The sequence below is a fragment of the Lonchura striata genome, chromosome 5, assembly GCF_050655825.1.
Source record: "Lonchura striata isolate lonStrDom1 chromosome 5, ASM5065582v1, whole genome shotgun sequence".
Taxonomy (NCBI): Eukaryota; Metazoa; Chordata; class Aves; order Passeriformes; family Estrildidae; genus Lonchura; species Lonchura striata.
In genome coordinates, this window is record NC_140707.1 from 61,029,701 (window position 1) to 61,056,525 (window position 26,825).

Below are 26,825 nucleotides of genomic sequence, written 5' to 3' on the forward strand. Positions count from 1 at the left end.
GGGGAAACAAGTGTGTTGTGTGAAGTAGTAAACATGAGCTTGCAGCTAAACCATTCATGCTTTGATGTAGTAGTCCCTAAAATCAACACCATCAGGATGAAATCCACAATCAAGTCCTAAAATCACTGTGGACAGACTTACTTAAGATTTTAATTTCCTTTTCCAGATTTTTATTAGAGCACTCTGGATATATTTAGCAATGATTAAAAAAAAAAAAAAAAAAAAAAGAAGAAAAAAGAAAGAACCCAAACCCCAGGCTACTCCAATTTCTTGATTAATGTTCTGACAGTGTAAATAGAGAAGTTACTGCTCTTTAGCAACCAATTGTGGAGCCATGTTTAATGTGTCACTGGAAATTGCACAGCTTCACACACACAAAAAGGAAAAAGAAATCAGATTATGTAAAGAGATAGGAATTTCTTGACGTTCTTTCTATTTCTTGTCCAGTGGCATCTTGGCTTCTATCTGAAAAGTTTCAGTGTTCACCGTAATATGGGACTCTGACTGGCTTGAGGAAGTAAAGGAAATCCCTTCTTTTGATACTTAGGGTCCAGGCAGCACAAAATTAAAATAAGGCAAGCTAGAAATTCAGATTTCACACTATTGGCAAGTTTATTTTAACAGAAACACCTACACAATTTTTAATTATGTTTTCTACCCCTCTTATCCTCTTTGCAGACTGACAGAGGCATAGGATTAGCATATTTATGTTATACATATATTTAATGAATGAAACCTACACGTTAAGTATGAGCACAGCAGTTACAGACTTCAGATACGCAATCTCACATTTTTTCAGTTTATCTCTATATCAGCAGTAATGTATGGGTTCCTGCTATTGCTGTCCTTCCTGATCTTCTTGCAAATGTAACTGCACCACTCAAGTTGCATTTTTCTTATAAAATATTAAATTAACTGCTTGGAATTATTTGAAATTTCTCATTATGTGTGACTGATTTAAAGCTCACATGGGCTGTTTTTCATGGATGTTCCAAAGCTTAAGCCTATGTAAACAATAAATGGGAAACATCAACCAAGTGGTGAGTCACAAGGGAAACTGCAAAATGTTGACAAATTCTAAATTGCAAGGTGCTGTGTGGCCTTGCTACATCGCTTGTGTGCTATCTGTATTTCACACTGCTATCATTAGAATATGCAGACTGCCTACTGAATTTCTCTGAAGTAGATTTTTATTTCTTTAGACATTATTAGCAGAGTCTCACTTTTTTAATGCACTTTTTTTGAAAGCTTGTCTTTTTTCAGAAGCTTCTGGAAAAATAAATAATTTAAAAGAAAGAAGAAACATTTACATATGTACCACTAGCAAAACCATCTATCTATCTTTCACACCTCTGAATGAATTCATATAAAGCATTTTTCTCCTTAGATTGGTTTCACAAAACTTAGTAATAACAACACCTGGTTTACAGCAGTTCAGATGTAGGTTCAAAATATTTTAATGTTTTCTCTTGTAAATATTATACATTATATGTATTACCTTGATACAGTGACTTTATCTTACCAAAACTCCTGTAGAAATATTATATGGTCCTTCTCATACTTAAAGCAGAATTGATAATAGTAATTGACATTTTTATTATACAAAGAGGGAAAATGCAGAAGAAAAAATCAAGTCATTGTCAAAAGTTCAGAACTCAGAATCACTGTTCACACATCTGTCACACACATCAATGTTAGGCTTCAAGTTTTGACCAGCTAAAATTTGTATTCCATAAATTATTTCTAAAACTTGATTTTTAAGTATTTTTTTATTACCAGTACCTTTGTAATTTTTGTGGGGGTCTAACTTGAAGGAACAAAATTGACTATTAGAAGAAAAAGAATTTCTGATTTTTGTTTCTTGATAGATTTCATTTGTATTCATCTAATTCTGACTGTTGAAACAATACACTGTCAGAAAAATTTTTTTCTGAAAAATTATTATCAATATTAAGAGAAAAGCCTAAAGAATAAAAGTGGAGAGAAAGTGTAAAGTAAGATTTTGTTCAAAGGATACATGGAAGTCTGAAACAGGGTGGTATTTCAGATTATCCATACATGGTACAGTTAATTAAAAAAGCTGAAAAGCCATATATAAGTCAGGAATAGAACACTTAAGGGGAAAAAAAAGGAAAAAAGGTATTATTTTTTTTGTACATCAATGAGCAGAGGGGCAATACCTCATCTGCCCCATGGCACACTACTCATTTTGGTAACCAACTGGTGACCAATTTTCTAATTAAGATATGGTTTTTAGAAATGGAGTTAATTTCTTTCCAGATGAAATGAACAGACATGTCAGCGTATTTTATCCATTTAGAAGAAAAAAGGTAGCAATGCTGTAAATATTTGGATTCCTTCTTAAACATATTTAGCCTTCAGAGATCATGAACTGGACAAATATTTGGGGTTTAGCAAAGACACAAATTTAGTAGTTGAGGAACCTGTACAAATATTATTTACAACTGCATGGGGATTCTGGGCACAGGTGTAGAGTGGAGAACAATATGGGATTTAAATGTACTGTTTCATTAGTATAACTTTTCCTACAATATAAACACAGGAGTATTTGCATCACAGCCCTGCTGCATTGAGTGAAGGTGCAGTGCCAGAAACAGGCCTTATGGTTGTGAAAAGCATAAATTTAATGGCTCAGCCATGTCTAAAATGGAGTCCTTGGCTTCCATGGCCACTTCACAAGGTGAGGGGTTAGGTCAGACCAGAGCGACTCAGGCAGACAAACCTTCTGGCCCCCAAGCCTGATGAACTTTGTTGCTTGCCCTTGGGCAAAGCGGGCAGACACTTACTAGGCACTGTCCATTCCTATTTCAGTGGGCTTAAATAGACAGCAAAAATGCTGTAACTTGGCTTAGCCACAGTTGATGGATGTCACAGTCTTATAATATTCTACTTTTTGATGAAATGTTTGAGGGATAAGCCAAAGCAGGAATTTATAAGTACGGCAATACGGCAAACAGCTTTCAATAGTTTGTCATCACTTACTAACCTTCTCAGCCTCTCCAAAAGCATTGGAGTTGGGGGCATTTTTTTTTTTCAAGGTTATTGAGTGTTTTTACATTGAAAATGAATACTTCAAAATCATTTTATAATGGTGAACGTTACACTCGAAGAAAGAAACATTTCTCTTTACAAATATTTTAATATTCTGTAGCTCTTCTGATTCACTCTAGGAAATTACGGGTTAGTGATATTTTTCCTACCTGTGCCTTAAGATTAAAGGTACAATTGAGCAATTGAAAGCCTGTCCATTCTCACCTCCATGAACCACATTTCTGAACCAGACAAATATAAACAGATGCAGCAGGACTAATTCTGATTTTTCTTAAAGTTGGGTAACTAGTAAAATTTAAGGGAATTAGCTCTAGCAAGCTTTAAGATTCTTATCATGAACATAAGCTGCTGTTGTACTAGGCACTGTACAGACAAGAGTAAAATGTTGTGCAGACTTACAAGTTAAAGATAAGGATATTTGTTCTGTAAGTAAGGGGAATACAAGAAAACAAAGAACCATGAGTAGTGGTATGCTTCAGTCACAGAATCATAGACTAAACTGGATTGGAAGGGACCCACCAGGATCATTGAGTCCATGTCCTGACCCTGTGCAGGATGCCCCAAGAGTCACACCACATGGCTGAGAGCATTGTCCAAACTCTGTCAGGCTTGGTGCTGTGGGGAGCCTGTTCCAGTGCTCAGGCACCCTCTGGGTAAAACACCTTTTCCTAATATCTATCATAAGCCTCCCCTGACTCACCTTCATGCTGTTTCCTCAAGTTGTTTAACTTCATATGATTAATATTTGAAAAGGAGTCTTTCTAAACATTGGTAAATGCCACTAAAAGCAAGTGAGAGATGCTAAATATGTAGAAACAGTTTGCAGGTAAAGTTATCATGGTTTAAGTTCTGGGTACAAAAACCCACATTTTAACAAATTGTAGACTCTTACTTTAGAAATTTGGATAGAAATTTCTCCTACTGTAGAAATTGGGATAAGATATCATGAAAGCTGAGACTAGTTTCAACTGTGAATGGTTAAAAAAGGGTGTGTCTCTGACAAATTATGTAGACAGTATTTGGATACAAGGACCAAGAATCTGTCAGAGAGGAGCCAGGTTACTACCCTGAGTGACATGCAAGATGGTGATGAATTTGATCAAAAAGAAGAAAGAATAAAGAATTTATTTCCTTTAGGTTTATCAAGAAAAATAAACACAAGGTGATAGCTACATCCCCTTGTACATCAGTCTAATTGAATGAAGTGACCAAGACCTGTGGTCTAGAGGAAAAGAAGGATGTTGAAGAGAAAGATAAGGATACCACCATAATAAAATGAAAGTAACTGAAATAATGGACCAGAGAACAGATGAAAGGGAAGATTAGAGGAAAGAGAAAAACAGGTGAGAAAATAGTTGACAAAGGAGGAGGAAGACAAGATTTTAAGTGTGGGATTGATTATGCTGATGATATAAACGATTTTTAAATCTAACTTTGAATAAGAATCCTTAACATCTTTGCTGAGAGGAAGATTTTCCTGTGAAAGCAAATGTCAGAATGAGAACAGGAAAATCCCAGACATATGCAGTATTTATTTAAAAATCTTAGAGGAGAAACAAAGGAAAAAGAAAGAAAGAAAGAAAGAAAGAAAGAAAGAAAGAAAGAAAGAAAGAAAGAAAGAAAGAAAGAAAGAAAGAAAGAAAGAAAGAAAGAAAGAAAGAAAGAAAGAAAGAAAGAAAAGAAAAAGTAACACCTAGGGTATTAATAGAAAACAAGATCATAAATGGACTTCCTAAGGTAAGAAAAACAAAGCTATATTTGTAAACTAAGAGAGAAAAAATAGGAAGTAGTGACAGAAAGATATAACAATGTAAGAGAAAGCTCAGCTTGGATTAGGCCTATGTCTTGACTGGAGAACCAGCAAGAACCTGGAAAAGTGACTACATTTCTTGTAAGGCTCCACATATTAGGGTTTCATTCAATTCTACTGATTCTTGTCCTATCCTCTAACATGAAAAAAAACCCCAATCAATATCAAAATGACACAGTTGTATGGTACAAATTCCATTTCCTACATTCATTTCTTATTTGTAATATAACCTTAAAATGATACACATAAAAATATATATGTAAATACATATGCATGTGCATACACATACATACACTACATGATAAAGACACCTTTCAAGAGCTAAGAATAGATTTCATATTTACTAAGGAAGTAAATATAATTAAGAAGACCTATTACTCCATTTTTCTTTGTTAATTGTAGCTATTTTCTCCACCATGCAATAAAAATGTATAGAAATTTGTAATGTCCTAATGAACTTCAACATTTTACATATTTTCTTCATTCCTAACAAAGCACTTAATGAATATTGTGTTACAACAAGATATTGCATTACACCAGTCATCTGAAAGCATACTTTCTTAGTAGAGGAAAACAAAGGACAAAGTTAAGGTGGAATGCATTACACTGAAAGGAAATGGTGTTGAGGGATGATGGATTCTGTTGTGGTTAGGAGGGGATGCATGTTTGCATTCACAGAGTCTCAAGGCCCAGAATGACCTCAAGAGGTCATTTAGTCCATCCCTCGGCCCTAAGGCAAAACCAACTGATATTTGCTTGTCTAATCCTGGTCTTAAAGTCCTCTAATGATGGAGATTCCACAGCTACCACACCATCTTTCTAAGTACTTCCTTAAGCTTTCGTTTAGAAGACATTTCATAAGATTTTTATTGACTACTCTTTGTTCCAGTTAAACCTATTGCATCTTAGTCTGGTCAGAGATCTATTAATTTCCATGTATTTTTACAATCTTTCTTCTTCAGGAAATTTTAAAGAATAAATTTGATATGTGGTGTTAATTTCATGTCAGCAGGACAGAAAATTCCCTTAAAATATTTTGTGGCTTTACAGTTATTTTAAGAAATTGTTTGGAGTCGGGAGCCTTAAGATGAAAAAAGGACTGATTTATAGCACTATTTCTTTTTTCCTTTACATTCATTTAAATAAATGAGTTGAAGGAACATAGTTTATGTAAATTAAGAGGGGAATTATAAAGATATGCTTTTCATATAAAAGAATCAAGGAAGGGGACATTGTTGGGTACTGAGATTTGTATCCATGTCTCCATCCAATAGAAATCAGTGCCCACTGGCAGTCACCAAGAGCACTCTGAGGAAGGGTGACACTTCACTGCCAGCATCAACTTAAAGTGTACCTGTTTTAATCTCATACTTGAATTTTTAGGTTCCTGTGGCTGTGATTACATCACAAAGCCTTTCAGGTAACACATAGTTTCTGAGCAGTGGCTTGATTGGAAATCTTGATTGATCCAACATGGTGGTTTTGAAAATAGTCATTCTAAATAAGGAGATTCTGAAGTAGCCTAAACACATTTTATTTTCCTTTTCCTTTTTTTCTAGACTATATCACCAGTTTAAGTCTTCATCTCATTCTTGACAATTCATTGATCGTAAGAAAAATTAGGTCAGGGAGCTTCAGAAGTCACATAGTTAGCAAGAAATTATACAGAATGTGACTGTACTAGCAACAGTAACTACAGAAAATAAAAATGTATAAAGATAACATATTTCTGGCAAATCTTTCTGTCTTCTATTAAGGCAAAAATAGTCAAATAATTCATAAGAAAAAACCATCTTTGTCCAACCATCTCTTGTCAAATAATTTTGAGGCAGTTCTTTTACCTATTGTCTCTGGAACAAGTTGACCCCTTGGCCAAATATTTTCAGTAGATTCTTATAAAATTCTTACATATTTGTTTGTTTCGATCTTATTTCAGCTCAGCCATGCCTAGATGCAAAAGTATTCCATGCACTTATATGTTTGCACCATTTATCAAAAAGTTTGCAAAAGTTTAATTTTTTTTCCAGATTAACACTTATGCTTTGCAGACATTTTCTTCAGTTACTTTGTACTCTAAATTATTTTGATGTATATGGAAACAATGTAAATCCCTGTAAAAATATTTTATTTAATAAAAATTAGGAGGCAGCTCCAATTTGATGATCTCTGAAAGAAACAGACTTCAGCACTACTGTGTAAGTAGACAAGGAAGAGAAAGGGGCAATCTCAGAAAACTACAGTGTCTAGAGACTGGGATACTTATGATAGTGACACCAATGTTCATTTTCCAAACAAGCTGGAGGATTACTGAGTTTCAAAGGAGCACCATTTTCTCACAGCCCAGGGGCCCCCACAAACTACCCTGTTTTTTTTTTTCCCCTGCACAATCTATATACCACAATCTAATCTCGTACAGGCAACAAGATTTACTGTCATGTTTAGAACGTGTTTTAAATAGTGATTTGCCATCTCTTAAATAAATGTTATTTGTAGCAGACAGTCTCTGGTTTAGTTTTGTTTTCCCTATCTGCCATGAGGATCCCATTTTCCTGTTAGTATGCTGACAACACAACTTCGTTAAGGCTGGTTGGTTCCATTTGCATTGGACATCTCTTCTGCATGTAGATTGATGAGTTTAATCAGCGAATCAGGAGAAAGACTTGGACATCAATCAGTGTCAGTTTTCTTTCTTTCTAATTTCTGATTTGCTACTTCTAGTTATCAATGCAATAAAATGATGCCAATTTGAGATAAAGGCTTGGAAATAATGCAAAGTTAGTGTAAAATTGTCAACAGGCCCAGGAGCCCTACTACATTATGATCACTGATATTTTGAAAAAGAGACACCATATTTAACAGCCAGGAACAATGATAAATTCATTATTCACTGTTCAGTAAAGAAAACATTTAGCAGTCTACTGATTAAAACATATCATAATGTCTTTTGTCTTGCTAGTAGAAAAAAATATTCCTATGGATTTCCATGGACTGATAATGAACCAAAAGGAACAGTTTGTGCCTTAAAACCTAGCCTCATCTATCTTTAGAAGTAATATAGTCAGTATTGTTTCATACTGCCAGTGTACCTGGAATATCTCAAAATGCTGTTTCTTGTATCCATTTTTTGCACCAAACTGAAGGAGTGAGAAATCTTTTTCTTCATTATGTACAGAGTGGTCAATTAAGGCATAATAAGACTGAATCTGTACCCTCAAGATCTGAATGTTCATATTGTTCTTTAGGAAGCTAATTCTGAGCATTAGGAAGTTAATTCTTATCAATTTGAATGCAAATAAGGTTTCCAAATTCCTCTAAGTATCTGGGTCTAACTGACTTCTCAGATCCTGTGAAGGCAATGAATAAAACCCCCAGGCAATTAATTCCAAGCATTGCACTGTTCTTCCCCAATGGAAAACACCATCCAGGTATGCACCTTTGCCAATAGCAGATTGTTTTCCTGACTCTGAGGGGAATGGAGTGGTGTTTCCTTATTGCTAGACCACCTTTATTGTCACACTCTAGGATGAAGAGAAATGTATAGAGTACTCCTCCCATACCTACAGGTTAGAGATGGAGAGATAAGGGAACTGGCAGAGAGATCACTGCTCCTCATGTCCTAGCATGGCCATGGAGTTTTGGTCCACGGTGTGGGCCTAATTAAGGAATTAGACTAGCATCCTTTTTTACAGGGCTGTAGATTGAAAAACAGTATAGTTAGGCCAATTATGCCTATACCTCATAAAATGGTAAAAAAAATCAGCTCAAAAGCCAGCCACCCAAGAAGATAAAATGTCTCATATAATTACACCTCTTGAAGTATATTTCTACTTTTATAAATGCTAGTACATGTTCATGGAAATTCTTCTTTAGTTTACATGCTAGAAGTCTGTGGTTTTGAAGCAGTAAATCCTGAGATTTCTTTCTCAGAATTGAATATTTCTGATTTAGCTCTTTACAACATTTTCATTGTAAGTGGGAATCACTTGCATATTTGTAGCATCAAGTTTGCTTTATTTTTTTTCAAATAAATGGCCAAAAAGTGTTGCCAGAAATATCTGAGGAAATATCCATTTGATTTTAATTTATATGCAGGCAATCACAGAATCACAGAATAGAATCACAGAATCCTGTGGTCACATATGCTTAAAATGGAAACCACTTGCCTCACATATTAATTTATTCTGGAGTCTGTAATGTGGTGCTGACTGAACATATACCATCTTTTTCATCATACTTTGTAAAAAAAAATCAATTTTAACTTTTTTTTTGAATTCTGAATGATACTTCTATTGGGAATAGTAAAACCATAATTATGAGATAATAATGATAATAATACAACTATCTATCAAAGCTGTATGTACTACAATGTAGATTTCTTGTCTATTTGTATGTATTTATATACATGTATAAAAATATGGATAGGTAGATGTATGTATATGTATTTATATGAGAGTATAAAAATGCACATATATATGTATGCATATCTGAATATAAGTCTATACAAAAGAGTCTTGGTACTTCACATATTTCAATACATATATTTCAGAGAGAGAGTGGGTGAAGATCCAACTGGGCCTTATTTAAGAGCTATGTGATCATCCTGGTCTGGAAAGAAAATGTTGTGATCATATGAAACAAAGAAGCAAAAACAGACAAACAAAGGCAGCCCACCTCAAATGTCAGACAGTAAGCTATTTACTCATAGTGATAATGGTGACTGGAGGAATCCCTGTCTTTCCCAATGGCAGGTAGCTAGACTTTGGTATAACAGTACCTGGTATAAACAGAAGGCCTGCAACAGCATTTAGAGGATTTCATCCTCCCAGAAGAGCCTTGAAAGCATGCTGAGATGTAGGTACATAAGGCCAATGCTATCTAAACTGGAAGACTTCCAAGAGTAGACACTGCACTCCATGTGGATTTTTTAACCACCTCTGTAGCCACAGGAGAGTAAAACTGGAAGTTGCAAATGCAAAATGATTAGATGATGATTTTAAAATATATTCAGCATGTCAGTATCACACCACCTAGCAGAGCAGCAGTTCTCCAGGTGCTCCGAATTCTATCTCCCAGCACCCATCAATGTTAGGTGATGTATCTCAAGACACCAAATCATATTATATCTCCTGTATATTCAGATTGTGCTTTGCTATTTTCTCTCTGCTTTTCTCATAGCAACAAAGACAGATAGATGTGTAGGGCTCACTTCTAGAGGCACTGAGCATTGCAAAGGCACTTGGTGTCATCTGAGATGCCCTAAAACATTCCTGCCCAGCCTCAGCTGCCACTTCAGAAAGACACAGGTTTGCTGTAGGTGCGGCATTGCATCTGACAGCCGTATGTGGATGCCTTAGGGTGCATCAGGCAATGCTTGATGACAATGCATAGGGAACCAAATCAAATCCTCCTAGAGAAATGCTGCAATAACAAGTCTTGCTACCCTAGGCAGGTACCTCAGGCAGCCAAATCCAAAAATTTGCCCCTAGAGAGGTGAGGCAGACATGGCTGGATCCTGCTGAGTCTGTGCTGCCAGGGCTTCCATCCCCACAGATGGGGGAAGTGGGTGAGAAGCAGATGAAGACAAGCTGCCTGGGTCTGCCATCACTGTGTTGAGCCCTCAGACTGCTGCTGCAGGCCTCATGTTGCAGTAGCCTTTTCTGAGTGTCTTTGCAGTCAATGCACTGCTCAAGGGGAAAATTTTCCTTTTTTCCCTTATAGCCTGCTGTAGAAACACTTATCACCCAGGCTGTTCAAAGTGGCTCAGGGGTCCTGTTTAAAAGCAATCAACTGCATAACATATGGGGCTGGCTGCCCCTATTCCAATGTCTAATTTTATAAAGGAAAGAAGTAGGGATTCAGAAGAGGCTATGCTCTTACTGTAGGGCAAGCTCATATTCAGCAAGCAGGATCCAATGTCCTTGGCTCGTATTGTATCTACAATTAGCTCTAATAATTGCAAAAAGACAGTTGTCCTGGAACTGACTCTGCAGGAACACCTGATCATGCAAACACAGAAGCTGAAGAAACCTCAAGGGACCCACACACACTTTTCACACCTCCCCGATTAGTGACTGGAGCCAGGCCCTTTTGCTTGTGACAGATTAATCAGACCTTAAGTCAGCCTCTAATTGGGTGACAATCAGGTTCTCAGGATATGCTGAATGGAGAAAAAAATTCTCTTTCCTTTATATTTTATATGTCTTTCATTTCTGGCCTGGCTGTGTCCTTTTTTTTTTTTTTTTTTTTTTTCCTTTCTTTTTAACATGATTCATTTACTTTGTTACAGTTTCTCCTCCTTTAAATGAGCTGCATATTTTCACCCAGCATTACTAACTTCCATCAGTTTTCCACTGAAGACACAACCTTTTCTTCTTAATATAACAGCACAGCTTGCAAAGTGATAGCTAGGAATCAGATTGTGTCAGCACTCCCATTACAACCCCCCATTTTCAGGGAGTCATTTTTAGTGTGGCCACAGAAATATACTCAGGACTTACTGCTGCTGTCTGTTTTGTTCAAAGAGTGAATTTCCTTTTCCTCCAATCAGATGAAAACGTTTGACCACTTTTAAACTCCAGGAATATAAACAAATGAGAATAAGGGAGAAAGTGACAGGTTTATGAGGCCGAGGTTAATGGTTGTCTTCTCAATCCCTTTTCTGCCCTAGCACTTCACCCTCCCTCATAGTGTCTAGTCAAGAGAAATGCATAACATTCTCAATTCAGCTCTTGAATTGAGAATCCAAACTTTCTACAGACATCCATTTCATTTTTCCACCTACTTCACCAATGTCAGCTGAAGATGAAGGGATCCTAAAATCCCATTTCCTGGACTTTGCTCAATTACTTAAATTCATTGTTGGGATTGAGATTTGGTTTTGGCTTAGACTTTAAAAGTGTGCTTCTTTTGTTTGGTTGATCTTGTATTGTTATTGGGGTTTTTTTCCCATTGACTGATAATGATTTCAATCTGAATTGATATGGTCACCTGAACTCAATAAAAACATGCTTTCATTTTCCCTCAATATTTTTTATAAACCCTCAGATTATCTATATCTCTCACTAACTGATTTTTTAAATAAATATCAGCACTCTTGATTCAAGATGAAACAAAATAAAAATATTTCCAGTATTATTTTACTGCAGAAATTACAGAATTAGTTGTAACCTCACTGAACAAATTTGCTGAATGAATATGATTTCACAGTGATGTAAAATAACTTCTACCAACTTTCACATTCTATCACAGCTGAACAAACAATATGAAGAGAAAGTGTCTCTGATTGTATGCATTAGTTATTTTGCCCTAGGCCTAGGGAAACTGAGGTATGTAGACTGTGGTTCCCCTGACAACTGAAACCTGTTCAGAACCTATCTGTAACACACTGCTCTAGGTCCCATGCCAAACTCAGAATTTTCTCTATCCAGGGAGCCAACATTCCTTCAGTGGTAGCTCCTTGTACCAGCTTTTGACATGTGAGTTAATACCATGCTCACACTGTCTCTCTCACCTAGAGGTCTACCTAGGTCAACTCCATCCTTTAAACCAAATTATCTTTTCTCCTCAACATCACTTTAGATGTAAACATCATGTCCTTGTCTATAAGGTTTCACCTAACCAAGCTGCTCTCCTTTTTTCATCAGCCTTTTAAGGTTATTTTTATACTGATACTTTATACAGATGTTTCTGCACAATGACAAAGGAAAATTGTCAAGCACCTTGTTTCCAACTTTGAAGTCATGTTCAGTTACATAACTCTGGACTGGTTCTTTGTAGAATTTCCCAGATAACACGTAGACTGCAGATAACACGTAGACCCAGATAAATGTAGATTGATCAGTTGACTCCTGATTACCTCCCACAAATCCCTCCATAAACACATGAGTTTTTCATAAGCTCTCTGTGAAGGAACCCTGATGCACCATTACAAATGTTGCCCTGAGAAGATCAAATTCTTCACCTTATTTTTCTGCTCCACTTTCCCCAATGAAAGTAATCATTTTCTTGACTCAATCTGTGACATAACTTCTACTGTGTATATTCAAATCCATGTGAGAACCCATTTCTTTTTGCTACCTGCAAGTGCTAGGTGGTAATTGCTTATGTGGCAATCATCCTATATGAAAATAGATTAACAAACCAACTGTGTTAAAAAATTTAAAATTCAACAAGTATATTAATTATCCTGAACATTATGGCTATATGATGAACTCCTCTAGACCTCTTTAGTTACTTAGACTGCTGCTTCTATGAGACAAGGATCTTGTGGTGAGAATATATCCAGAAGGCTGTAAATCATACTTTACAAAACTTAATTATCATAGTTCATCTTGTTAATAAAAGGAGAATTGCCCTAAACTCAGTTCTTGTTTTCAGCAACCCAAAAATTCTTTTAATCTGAACATCACAATGAGGCTTTTGGGGTTTTTTTCTTTATATCTCATACTTTTTACTTAAGAACTCTCTTCTAAACAAAAAATAAAAATTAATTTCTCTTTCCCAATTTTTATTTTCCAGTTAAGCTTAGCTTTTTAAGAGTCATAAATATAATGTGGTTTGCTAATTTCAACTTAATACCTTAAAACACCTGGAATTATTACTAATATTCTTTACAACATCCAAGTTCAAGTGCCTTTAGCAATTGTTGTTTTGTTCCTTGTGGATAAGACTCTATTTTAGCCCAAAATTTAGAGTCTGCTTTCAGACCTACTTCTTGAGATCATTCAACTGAAGAGTGATGGAAAGTAAGTAACAAAGTTGAGTGACAGAAAGATAAATGTACTAATGTAAATTTGGGCCTCTTCAGGTCCCAAACAGTTCCCACAGGATCCAGTGTGTTACTACAGCTTTACTGCAGCATGCATAAGAGCAGATCTAAGAGGCAATGCTTATAAGCTGAATTGTTTGGGGAAATGATGATGGATTTTGTCCATGAAATGAAATCTGAGAGTACTGAGCAAATAAGCATATAGCTGAAACTGTAGAAGTCTTCATTCTTCCCTCAGTAGGGGCTATTGGATAGAAATGTGTCCTTTTACAGAAAAGAAAAGATGACCACTGAGTAGCTGTTCATTGAGACGATCCACATTAGAATGGTCAGAGAAGCTTTTTACATATGGATGGTTAACTAAAGAATGAATGATCAGTTTCTGGAGCCCCGAGATGCCACAGGTCACAATTCCTCTGCTGTTATCTTTATGTAATGCCATCTTTAACTCGGAATTATCTAAAGGCATGATTTGACTTCATACTCCCACATTCCCAGGTGTAGCCTTCAGGGTATTTGCCATAGGTTATCCTTATATTATATTTCTTTGCTTCTGAAGTTGACCTTTTAGTCAATTTTTACTCTGTCTTCCCCAGAAGTTGAGCACATCTATAATACCTTTCCTCCAAAGGTCTCAAAGTGCATTATAGCCATCAATAAAGGTGAGATTTTCAAGGGCATGAAGGGCATGTAGAATGACTCCTCTTCCTGGTTTTCAGGGAGACCTGAGAACCTATCTTGCACTGTTGTATCTTTGGATATTTCTCTTTAACACACCCCACAAGTACATGAAGAGGCTAAGTGTAGTTTGTTCCATTTTACCAAAAGGGAAAATGAGGCACAATTCCAGATAACAGGCTATGTAAGGTTCACAGCTGTACTTTCTTGGAAGAGCACCTAAGGGATTCAGGTCCTCGGCTGCTATCTTAATTATTAGAGTGCCCTTACAGGCAAAGCTTCACATTTCCTTCTGCTACATTAATTCAGATTACATCTGTGACATGAGAATAAAGGACCCTTCTTTAAAGGTCTTCCAGCTTCTTCAAGTCCATTCTAGACTATTTTAAAAGCAAACTCCATGGAATGTACCCCAAGAGCCTGGAGCAAGCTTTTTTCAGCTGTTCTGGTCTATTGGGTTCATATGTATTCAGAGCTCCAGGCATTTTATGTAGCTAGTTGATTAAATATATATTTAGAATTTTTCAATATGCATATTAATTACCCAATAGACTAGAATGACTATTTTAGGAGAAATTTCTGCCCATTGTGTAAAAGCATTATAAAAATCCTATACAACTGCACATGCTTAAATGCTTCAGTTCTTTCTGTGCTGGGCCTCTCTTCTGCTCCCTAGCATACCAGAACTAAGTTGTATCATACCTTGGAATAATCACTGGACAAATTTCTATTATTGCATTACATGGCTGCAAAATCTCATCTTAAATTTATTTTTTTCCTCCCTAGACCAAAAACTGATAAATCACCCCAAGTGCAGATTGTTCCAGGATCAGGATCCTTACACAGTACCAGAGAGCAAATCCATCATAATTATTGTTAGTGTTCTAATATATTTTAAAATAAAGGAAATTGGTGGGGGTGGGGAATGATGAGTGCATTGTCCTACAGTATATTTCAGTTTGAATCTGTTTTGTGCTCCTATATTCATGAGTGGGGGTGAGAGAGAATGCGGAGTAACAGAACTGCACCAGAGGTGTCAGTAAGACCACAGGTATATCCAGAAGAGAACAGCCAGGCAGAATGTGTGTGGAGGTTTGTGTGGTCCAAGAGCTGGTGAAGAGATTAAGAAAAACTTTGTGCTATCTTCTTTCCCTGGTCCTCTCACTAATTCCTGGGAGCTCTGGATTTCATGGTACATGCTCCCGTATCACCTGCCACGTTCATGGTTGTATGTGAAGCTCTTCATGCCTAACTCCAGGAATACTCTTGTCATGTGCCTTTCCTAACTACACTCCCCAAATACTGAAATCCTCTTTTTGGGCCTCTCCTAGTAACCCTACAAATATGTGTTTGAAGACATGTCCCCATGTTTTGGAGACAGTGTTTTACAAACTGAGAACCACAAGATGAGAAAAGAAGCCTGGTTCCATAAGAGAAACATTCTATCACAGAGATGCTTGAAGACATGTTTCTGCTCTTCTCTTAAATTACTGGAGATCAAATAAGCAACAGAATCATCTCACCCTCTACCTGCTTAAGAAACCATCATATGAAGACCATAATGCAGCATGGTTGATTGAGGAATCATTCAATTTCCTAGGTTACACAAGTCCCATCACTTCATAACAGATTTTTTTATCTAGTTCCCAAAGTATTTATTTTTGTATATGAGGGAGGATTTCTTGGGTGAGATGTCAATGACACTGATCCCCTTATAGATATGAAATAAGGTCCTACATAAAGCCCCTTGGAAATAAAGCATGCTGGGTTTCAGTCTCAAAACAGGTTCCTGAAATTCAAAAGTTCCGCCTGCTGGTTTACACAAATGTATAGCAATTCATCAGCTGACTGATCTCTTGGAAAAGTTTCAAAATGAATCCTGTGTTGTTTTAAAGCTCTCCTGGCTCTTTCCTGAGGGCAATGGGCAGAGTATCACACCATTCCCTAACACTGGCTGTAAAAGCTGCACCCCAGCAAGTCAAGTATCAAGGAAGATAAATGCTCTGTCAACCTGCTCTGCCATTATTAAAGGAACACAGCTGAAATGTGTGCTGATGGACCATGAAATCTGAGGAGAGGCACAAGTCACTCAAGGTGAGAAATATGTTCTGGGAGGTCACACAGTATCTTTGATGTTTCTGTGAAATTATCACACCATAAACTGACAGACTAAAATATTAGATTTTGACCTTTTTAAGTCAATCATATCTCTTTTTATCATAAAGATCTTTCATTTGCAACTTGGTCACATATCAAAAAGTTTAACGTCCTCTTCGTGGTAAAAAACAGGTGCAAGCAAACCCTCTGGGAAAGAGTCAGCTATGAAAGCCATTCGTAATCTTGTAGTCTTGCCACACTCTCTCACTTTAAATGTGGTATATACGTGTTAAGTTGAAGCATAAATAATACCACTTGCACATCTGACTGAAAAGCTCAGGGAAGGCAGTGCACACTGTGCTTTTCCCAGGCATGTTCAGGGTTGAAGTGCAAATGTAAGGTCACAATGAAAGAAGTTGGATCCTCAATAAACAATTGCCAACATGAATTCTCAAATAAACAAGAAATCCAGTAAGACACTAATATGAGTACAGAGAAAGTGTAGGCAAACACATTACCTTTGATTTTCCTGGACTCCAGTTGCACTCACTGCTTGGAAAATACTAGAAGTTCCGATTAACACTTCACTGTTTTTTTTACTAAACTGAAGATTTTTTAGAACAGACCTTAAAGGACGATAACTGAATAACTGAGTCTTCAGCATGACCAATTGAGATCTGTAGTACTGGTACCATTGGCAACATGATGGTCTAGGGTAACAACCTAAAAAAAGTATAAAATATTCTCTCAATTCACATATTTCACAGAAGAAAGGAATAAGCTAATTATAATGTATTTGACAAAATCCCTAGATTTACTGAAATAAGGTCAGATAAGCAGATATTCTATTAGGGAAGTTATGTTCATCATTATTATGGTGTCTTACATGAAACGGCCAGTTTCTTGTCCTATAAATATCCAGAAGTAGGAGAACAATCATGCATAATAAGAATGATACTTCTGTGCAACCATTACTTCAGCTACTCATCTGCTCCATAACTCTCACCAGCTTTTTTCCCCTGCTCATTGACAGAGCAAAGCTGTAAGGCTTCAATTGCTGTACAATAGAAATTCTTTGATTGTGAAACCAGCCAGAGCTCAGGGATTTAGAATTCACTTAGTCTATGATGAGTCAGTGACTCCATGGACAAGGAACATTTATCTCAGAGAAAAACTGATATTCACAATCTGTATCATCATGCTATGATGCAATGTCCAGGTAAGAAGAATGATGCTGTACAAGCTATAATTCTTCTCAGCTATCATATTACTTTAAGTACACTTTAGCCTCTGAATTAAATGGGAAATTACATTATTTCAGACTTTGAATAAAATATTGTCTTTGGAGTTAAATAAAAGAAAATTATTTTATGTTATTTTGGATAGATAAAAACGAAATTTTTATAATATAAATTTTATTTATAGCATGGATATGATATTACAACGTAATTGAAAATACTCAAAAGTAAAATGAGAAGTAGAGTCAGGAGAAAAGAAGCCAAATCAATTGACGATAACAGATCTTATGATAGTTAATGTAGGCCTGAATTTTTTTTCTAGAAAGACTGTTTTTCTGATGAATGCTATGTGTGAGATAAAACTCCAGGTCAGCTCTACTGCTGATGACAAATATTTATTTTTTTTTACTTTTCTAGTAGTAAAGAATAGCCATCCCAGATGTTAGCTTTCATTCAAATGTGGGAAGAAGCCATTTATTGATAGTTCCATCAGTGTTGAGTAGAATGGCATATAGAAACCACAAGGAATAATAGTGAAGCCAGCATTCACTGTGCTTTTCCTCACGTAAGAATTAGAGATGTGTGTTATAGGTGGGACTCCTACAGCACTGCCCAAACCTCCAGATCAGTCCAGGATCTGAAAAGAGGCCCTTTGTCTAGGTTTGAGGTTAGCATCTTGTATGTACTATGTAAACTTGTGAGCTAAATAGTTGTGCCTATGTAATTTTAAAATTATTTGAATGGCCCATTCTCTGATTGGCTGCTACACAGCCACTGTTTGTCATTTTTCTTCCTCTCCCTAGTTTAAGTCTCCTCCAGTTTCTGTGGCTTGCAGGTTAAAACAAAACAAAATAAAAAACCAAACCAAAACCTTACAAATACAAACAAAACAAGCAAGACAAACATAACATTTAGATAAATACTTGTTTTTCATAAGTTTCAAAAGAAAGGTCCCATCCCATCCTCATTTTAATTTTCTTCACATCTTACTGCATAAATTGCCTGCTTGCACAGATATGATTCATAGCTGCTTGTAGGACAGTCCTGAGCTTTCCCACCTTCCACTGAGTGGCTGCCAGTGTTGTGGGACTGTGTGACAAGAAGAAGCAGCAGAAGCAACACATCTGCATATTCCTCTCAGCAGCAACACATCTGTTGGTCACTCAGGGATGGGTTAATGTTAGCTGCTGTGGAGAAAAAGGCAGTGAGAATGCAGGGAAATGCATTGATGGGATAGACACTTGCAGGAAAAGCTCTTGCATGGTAAATGCAGAAAGCCAAATATGAACAGCAACTAGAAATTGAGAAGCCATGGAATGAGAAGGGCCCAAGTTAGGCACAGAAAAAGAAGTAACCAGAATGCAGAAGGGTGGAAGAGATGAGACGAAGGAGAAAAGGGAAATCACAGCCATCAGATATTTTAGTCACTTAAAGAAATGGACAAAGAGATGACCAAAATGTTTATTGGGTTACATTTTTAGGTCAAAACAAAGCTCAGGGTGGGCTGCTTGGCTTCTAAATTCAGAACAGACATGCATTAGAGAATGAACCCCCTTGAAGGCAGATAAAGTTGTCTATGCAAGAATTACATAAGATGCTCTGAGGCACTCACTACTTTGAAAACTATGTCCAGTCAAGTAATTTCTGTTTTCCATCAGGCTCAACACAGAGGCAAGACCTGTGGGAGAGTAGGCAACTATGGTGTCCCCGTGTGTGGAGAATGCACAGAATTCGTCACTCTGACTCATAACAGGATAATCGTTGTCATGAGTGAGGGTGTTGGATCTTCTTCTCATCTGCACAAGTCCCAGTGTGAAATGAATAATGGTGCTTTTTCAATTTGAGGCAGCAGACCCTAAGTATGGCCCAACTACTTTGGCTACAAAAACATTTCTCCAGACCTTATTGATAGAAAGAAAAAAATTCAGAGAAGAAAAATCAGCCTTCACTAACAATTTCCTTCCAGTAGCTGAAAAGAAAATTAATTTTCTCTCCCTGATAGCAAGATGGAAACAAAGACTTTAATGGTGGATGACATTGTACTGTCCACCATGTGCACTCAGGGAAAGGCACAGCAAGTGTGAGGCCCTTTTATTTTGAGTTTGCTTTCACATCAAGAATAGGTTCTTAGGTGCTGCAGTCATAGATCCTGGGAAATAAAGCTAGTGATGAAGAGACCTGAAAGCCCATCTGTTACATACAGATGTCACATATTGTACAGAGCTGAGAGGCTTTGCAGGGTGTACTTTTTTGCTTTAAACTAGTGGGAGGAGTTTCTTATAATTGAGAACAGATGGGAAAAAAGAAGGGAAAAGCACCCAAATCATCCCCCTTACTGTCATGCTTCAAGAAACATGGTTTCTTTTTTTGTGTTATTCATATACCTGGGTCTCTACCTGACAGTGTGTTGTCCACTGTTTAATTACAACAGATTTTTGCAGAAACTTCTTATTCTAAGATATATGAGAAACTACAAATATGCTGTGTAAGGTACATAAACATGTTTGCACAGGAAGTCAGCTCTAGCACAAACTAAGCAGTGGCTGATCAACTCTAAGCCAGAAAACCTTAAAAATTAATAATGTGTTTTCATAAGTAAAACTATATGGACCAACCTTAGCCTCACAGAAGTGGCATCAGCTCGGTGGAGTAGACAATGAAAATAGAATCAAGTTAAGGAAAGAATATCTTGGGTGTTCAATCTGTTTTCTGGTGGAATTCTGTCCCCATTGTGAAACCTCAAAAGCCACAATTTCATTTAACAAATACTTATTGCACCTATGTCTAGTTTCTCAGACACTGTTAAAGAGACAGAAGAGCAGCTTCTGCCTGTAATCTCAGACATCCCTTCTGTTCAAACATTTGAGTTTCAACAAAACTGATTTATCTTGTGCAACATTAGGCCCAAGAGCTGTTATTCTGGTGTGCTGGAGGAGGTATCTGTGTTCAGAAAAAAAATGCATGAGGCTCAAAGATTGAGTGAATAGATAGGACAATTATTTCTCCTTCTCCTTTTCATTAGGTTTGGGGTTAGGTTTTTGTTTTTTTTTTTTTTTGGGTTTTTTTTTTTTTTTGGTGGGTTTTTTTTGGGGGGGTGGGGAAGGCTTGGTTTTTTAATCTCAGTTTTCTGCTCTTTTGAATGTAAACTAGCCAAAGCAAATCTATGCTGTCCAAGTAAAATCTGCATGTAAAAACTGGACAGTTAAATAGTGCTCCAACAGATCAGCTGCACGACCAGATGGAGACACACACACAGAAGAGGGTACAGGTTCATGACTATATTGTGCAGTAAGCTAATGGAAGGTGGGACACTGGAATGCACTATTGTCATCTGCTCTGCCATCAGTCCCACCTCCTCTAGCTGCACTGGGGGCCAAGGCACGCATGGCTCCTCATGTTTCAAGACATCCTGGTGTGCACTGGCAAGCAGAGAGCAGCCCATTGCAGCCATACCGCAAGGAGCCGTGCTAGACTTGCTGCTGGATGTTTCCCTTCACACTGCTTACATCAGCTGAAAAGAATCATCTTTAATCCAAACAGGAAATGGTTTGCTCACACCACCACAGCCAACATGCAGGGCAGGGCGTTCCTGTTAGAGCAGAGCTCAACAACAAGGTTCAAAATAGAGATAGAGGAAAAGATATGGTGCATCACCTCAGGTGCAGATATATTTGTGAAAAGAAAGCAAATTATGACACCAGTTAATCAGGAAGTCTGTCACTCGGGCAAATGTGGCAATACCCACCTCAGGTTCTTTTGTTCATCTGTTTTAAATCAGGTTTGAAGCTTTCCAGCCCGTGTTCTTTGCTTCTGAAGGAGTGCCCATTCTTTTGCAGTATGGATTTGGAGTCAAAGAGCCTTGGAGAAGACCAGCAAGCGACCATTTACAAGGCAACAAGACCTGATTAATTATTAGTAAATGACCCTGAAGTTGTCTGTCTAGGAGTGGAGATGGATACAGAAATTTCCAATGCTTATCCAAGTTTCCTGAATAGCCTTCAGGGGTCAATAAGTACACACTTTTCTCAGGATAATTATAGCACACAAACTTGCCTTATACAAACATGTCCCTGTCATGACACAAGCTGATTGGGAAAAAGAGGGTCCTAAAGTTTAGTTCAGGTGCTCTTTCATTCCAGGGCTGTGTGCATATAATGATTGAAACATTTTTGCAATGTGCACCTATTTTTTGAGAAACTGAGACACTTAGGTACCTAAATGCAGGTAGATGCCTATCAAAATTGTTAGTGTGAGCTTTAGGATCTTTAATTACTTTTCTACTTTTTAAGTCCTACTAAACACCTTCTGTGCATTTTAACACCAAAGAACCTTTAAAATTTTATGTGTCAGCTACTTCAGAATTCATGAGATCACAACTGCTTGAATATACAAACTCCCAAGCTCTGAGGTATTAGAGAAATTTTGCTTCCTCTCACAACTATCTGTTCTGAAATGCCAAACATCTCTGCTTGCCACTAGTCACCAGCAAAATAGTTAACATCCCTCACTAAGAAACTTTTCTTCCTATTAATAAAAAACTGACTCAAAGCTTCCTTATGTCATGCTGTCTTGACCACATTCATTGTCAGTTATATTCCTGGAAAAAGGATCTTCTAATGCACATTTGGACTGAAGAGGACAACTGCAATAATTCACTGCATCATCACAATATTTAGAAAGCTTTAAAGACAAACAAGTATAAGCTCTCTGTTTTGATACACTAAATTAGGGATCCCTGTTTTACTGATCTTCATTAATTCGTTTTAAACGTGTTACAGCATTTTCTAGTTCTGTAGGAAATGCTCATTTTATATTTCATTGGATTCTAACCCATTTTCTTTCACTTTTTATTCTAATTTTTGAGTCTTCTTTACCTCCAGAAGTTTGATAACAATAGTCTGAAGTTAAATTTTAATAACAAATGGGTCTGTATGTCTTCTTGCAGCTCTAACATTTATATTCACAAAGGTTTAGAGGGAAAACTGTCCTTACATGACAATTTTGGCATTTGTCATTTTATTACTTTTTTTTCCTATTAGATTTTGTCTCATCAAAGATGTTTAAAAATCTCCTTTCTGTAACTAGGATGAATATGCATATCTTTGTGTGAAAGCAAGAGAATAAAGAAAAAAGTTGAGAAGATTCTTAAGCTTGAATTATGCAGACAACAACCAATTCCTTGATTCAATTTTTCCAGCATTCATTTGAAATAATTCTTATTTCAGATTTACAGGCTGGCTTGAAATTCTGTGGTCTTTGCAGACAATATGTTTGTATGTTTTTCTTGTCCATGCTTCAAGTGAATCTTACTTCTTGGAATTTTCATTCATTCTAGAAATGTAATCTTCCTCTAATAATTCACCCTCTTCTATATCCCAGTTAAGACTTCTCCCAAAACTACTAAATCCCTGGATAAATAATGACAAACATGAAACAAAGTGCAAAGTGCAGTTTTATTTACAGTGGCAACTTTTAACTTTACCGTGGTAACTTTATTAGCTTCCTTATTGATTAATTTAATTTAATTTAATTACAGTTTTGTTTCATTATAAGTTGTGTGGCGTTTTATTTTAAGGAAGAATTTAATACTAGTTTAATAATTTAATACTAGTTTAATAACTAGTTGAATAATTTAGCAATGTTTAGTATTTTTCTTTATTTCTTGTTTTATAGGTAGAAACAGCAGTTTGGCATGTTTGCTGGGTTTTTTTAATGATGTAAGGAGGTCTTAAAAATATCACAGAAGTTTGAATTTTAAAGTATTTTTGTATTTTAAATGGAATTTTAAATAGACAAGTATAGTTGCAGAGTGGCTGAGTTGAAAATAGCAAATTTTTGTTGTCATTTTTCCAAAAATTAATCTCATACTTTGTCATTCCAATTGCACTCTCAGAACATTTTCAAATTTTGGAAAATTTCAGTCACCTTTTGTGTTAGTTTGCATTACAGATTGAGTTGAATTTTGTTAGCTTTTGATTCTCTGCCACTATTCTGTACATATGAATATTTAAAATATTTTTTTAAATAGGTCTTGGAATAACCATCTTTTTGACATAGTATTTTTTAGTATTTAGCTATTTTTTTAGTAACAGTACATGCCTCAGAAAACATGATTTTCAATGTTTATCCAGAAGTGTAAGGTCCTTACTTTAAATCCAGAACTATGAAGCATTTGGGCAAATCTTAGCTGAGCCACTAACATCTTTCAAGTCAAAAAAGAAACATCCTGTAGTTATCACTTGTCATATTTTTTTCTGAACTCAGTGAATAACATTTTGCTGCAGACCATTCACCCAGTGAACATCTTTGTCAGAATATCCTCTTCTTTGTATATGCACAGATTTTCTCAGAGGTGACTACTGTGTAAGTGTGGAACACCGAATGCAATGGAATTTAGAGCCCAGAAAGACTTTGAACAGGATAAAACTGAGCATTTTGTGATGCAATAAGCACAGGCACCAAAACAACACATTATCAGTGTAAGCTTTAAACATGAAGCAGTTTCTTTTTCACTTTCCACATCTTCTAAGCCGGAGGTTGGTTTTGCTGGAGCGACAATGTCCCATCTCTACATCTCTGTGGTCAGAGGTTGCTGAAGGATGGAGACAAAGAGGTGAGCAGGGTGGACTTTCATGCTGGAGGAGATGGAAAGCAATTAACTGTAAGCAGTGAAGGATGTTGGGGAGGAGGCTTGCAGAGTCATAAAGGTACATAGCTGTGACGGGTGAGAAGGGGAAGGGAAAAGAGACCAATCAGGATTCCATGAAAAGATGGGAAGGGTGCTAAGGAAGGTGAATCTGAAGGAGATGAAGAGAAAGAAGGAAAAAGACCTCTGCTGGCACAAACACACCTCCAAAACTTCAACAGCCCTTTACAGTCTGTTGGCCCATTTCAACCTTTTCTATGTCCTTACTCAGGTATCATAATAGAATTAATTACAAGATCTCAACAGGAAGAAAACATGTGCTCTTTTGTCATGGTTTTTGGTACAATAGAGCCCAGTTTAGCCTGGATTGTGAGCAGCCTGGGAACAGCTTGCTACATTTCAGAAAGAAGTACCTTCTTTCTGAGCCTATACCTGGAGCACTCACAGAAGCAAAACATTACCTATTGACAAGAAAGAGCTCAGGAAGAAAATTAACTGCTAGATGACACTGTAAGTGAACAATCTGCAGTCCTCAAGTATATATTCTGACTTTCTGTGCAGGAATAATATTCCACCTAAATTTTTTATATTCCCATCTAACTTCACAACATCTCACCAATGGCTTTTGAGATACAGGTTTCTCTGATGCAATGATAGATGCAGCAGTAGTTTCAGAACCCAGTTTTATAAGACTGTATTCACTGAGAGAGGAGGAAGTGAAGTTTTGAACAAGACAATCAAATAATTATAGAAGTCCACATGGATTGCGACTAAGTGAAAAAAAAATGATAGTAATTTGAGATTCCTGTTTTCCATCGACTCATAGCAGAAGGATAAAAAGAATAAGGGAGAGATCATGTGAATGAAACAGCCAAGCAAAGACTCAGTTTACTCATATAAAAACACTGGTAATTAAAAAAGAAAAAGCCTAATGAACAGTAAATTACATTGTAATTTCTTGCAGTTCTGTGTAATTGGTTTTATGCTCAAAAAGGTATGCCTATTTGGATGAATAGCTGGCAAACAAACTTCTATGCTTATGTTCATTGAATCAAATGTGATTTTGCAAAAACATATCCAATAGCAATTTTAGAAATGAAGAAGATTTTTAGCCTAAAATATTTTTACCAGAACTTTCTATGTAGTTTATTAAATCTCATAAGTGTAAGAACAGTTCCTTGATAAGGGATCTTAACTATTTGAGTTGTGTCTAGTGGAAAGCAGAGATGTTGGTACAAGTTTGAGGGAAAGAAAAATTTCATGAGTTGGGAGTTTCTACATTCAAGGGATTATAATTGTCTAAATTCCAAAGTAGCTTACATAGATATTTTTCAATACAGCATGTGTGAATTGAAAATCAAGGGGACCTGGAGACTAGGAACATATAAATGGCTTTAAAATTCAAATGATCACCGTGATTGATTTTTTTACTCAGAAAATCTGAACAATGGTAAAAACTGCATTACACTGAAATTAAGACTGAGATTCCCTTGCATTTGCTCAAATTCTCTGCCTGAAACTAGCTGGGACAAGCAGTGTGCTATCGTATTATCACCAGTTTGGCTAACATGGCTTACTTAAAACAGGAAAACCTGTGAAAGGACTTAATTTTGACACTCCTTAACTTGACAGTGACGACCAGTTTAGTTCTTTCAGTTGAAGAAGATATTCCAGAAAAACAGGATTAGCAAAAAGAAATTAACTTTTTTTTCCTATTAGAACTTTGAATTTTTGGTTAGACTGAAATAAACAGCCAATCTACTTTCTAGTCGTATATGTGTAATGTTCAAGGCTTTGAAACCAGCCATATCAATTTTAAAATTTAACCAACAGTCTCCTTATTGCATCAAGTACACTCATGAAAGAAAAGACCTGTGAAAAAGAAAGGTCAAACTAAATAGCATTAAACTTTTCCATCAGCCTGAGGTGAAGAAGACAAAGGACAAAGTAAGCTGCTAAAAGTAGCTTGATTCCTCTCTGATAGCCAGCTGTTGTCAGATATGGGTCTGATAATAATTATGAGATTTATCAAAGAGCAGATTGACATCCTAACAGTCATTATTTTCATTTCATGTCCAGCTGGAAGCCTCTGGAATACACATTGTTAATCTTTTTTTCCCATTATCTCTCTCAACTTCATCCTCAGATTATTCAGACCCTATGTATGCTTTTGTGGGAAAATGTTAGCCGCATCTGTATGGCAGATGATACAGACAATTCTGTGCCTTTATTTTTTTTAAAACTGGTCTTAATCCAAACAAATCACAATGTTATTATCTATCATCAGCAGTTGGGATAGTGGCTCAGGAAAAAGACATGTACTGTAGGTTTTGCTACTTTACGAAGTTGAGTAATGGTGTAAAGTTCACCTTATGTGAAAATAAATGTTCTTTTCTGCATAACAGTAAGAACTGCGTCTCTTCCTGAAATACTGCAAAACATAACACCAAGTGTGGGCTTGACAGAGACTGTATCACTTTTCCCCTGGGCCTCAGGTGGTTGAAATGAATTTGGATT

At 36.5% G+C, this 26,825-nt stretch overlaps 1 long non-coding RNA gene across 5 annotated transcripts in view; it reads right to left on the reverse strand.

Moving 5' to 3' along the window:
- The window catches only part of LOC146767402 (uncharacterized), a 118,532-nt gene that overhangs the window by 80,240 nt on the left and 11,467 nt on the right, over positions 1 to 26,825 (reverse strand). For all 5 annotated transcript variants that reach the window (XR_014955760.1, XR_014955762.1, XR_014955761.1 and 2 more), the window contains exon 2: positions 1 to 17,147. This exon is cut by the window's left edge and continues 16,047 nt beyond it. This is a non-coding gene — a long non-coding RNA (uncharacterized LOC146767402). The remainder of the gene's footprint in view (positions 17,148 to 26,825) is intronic.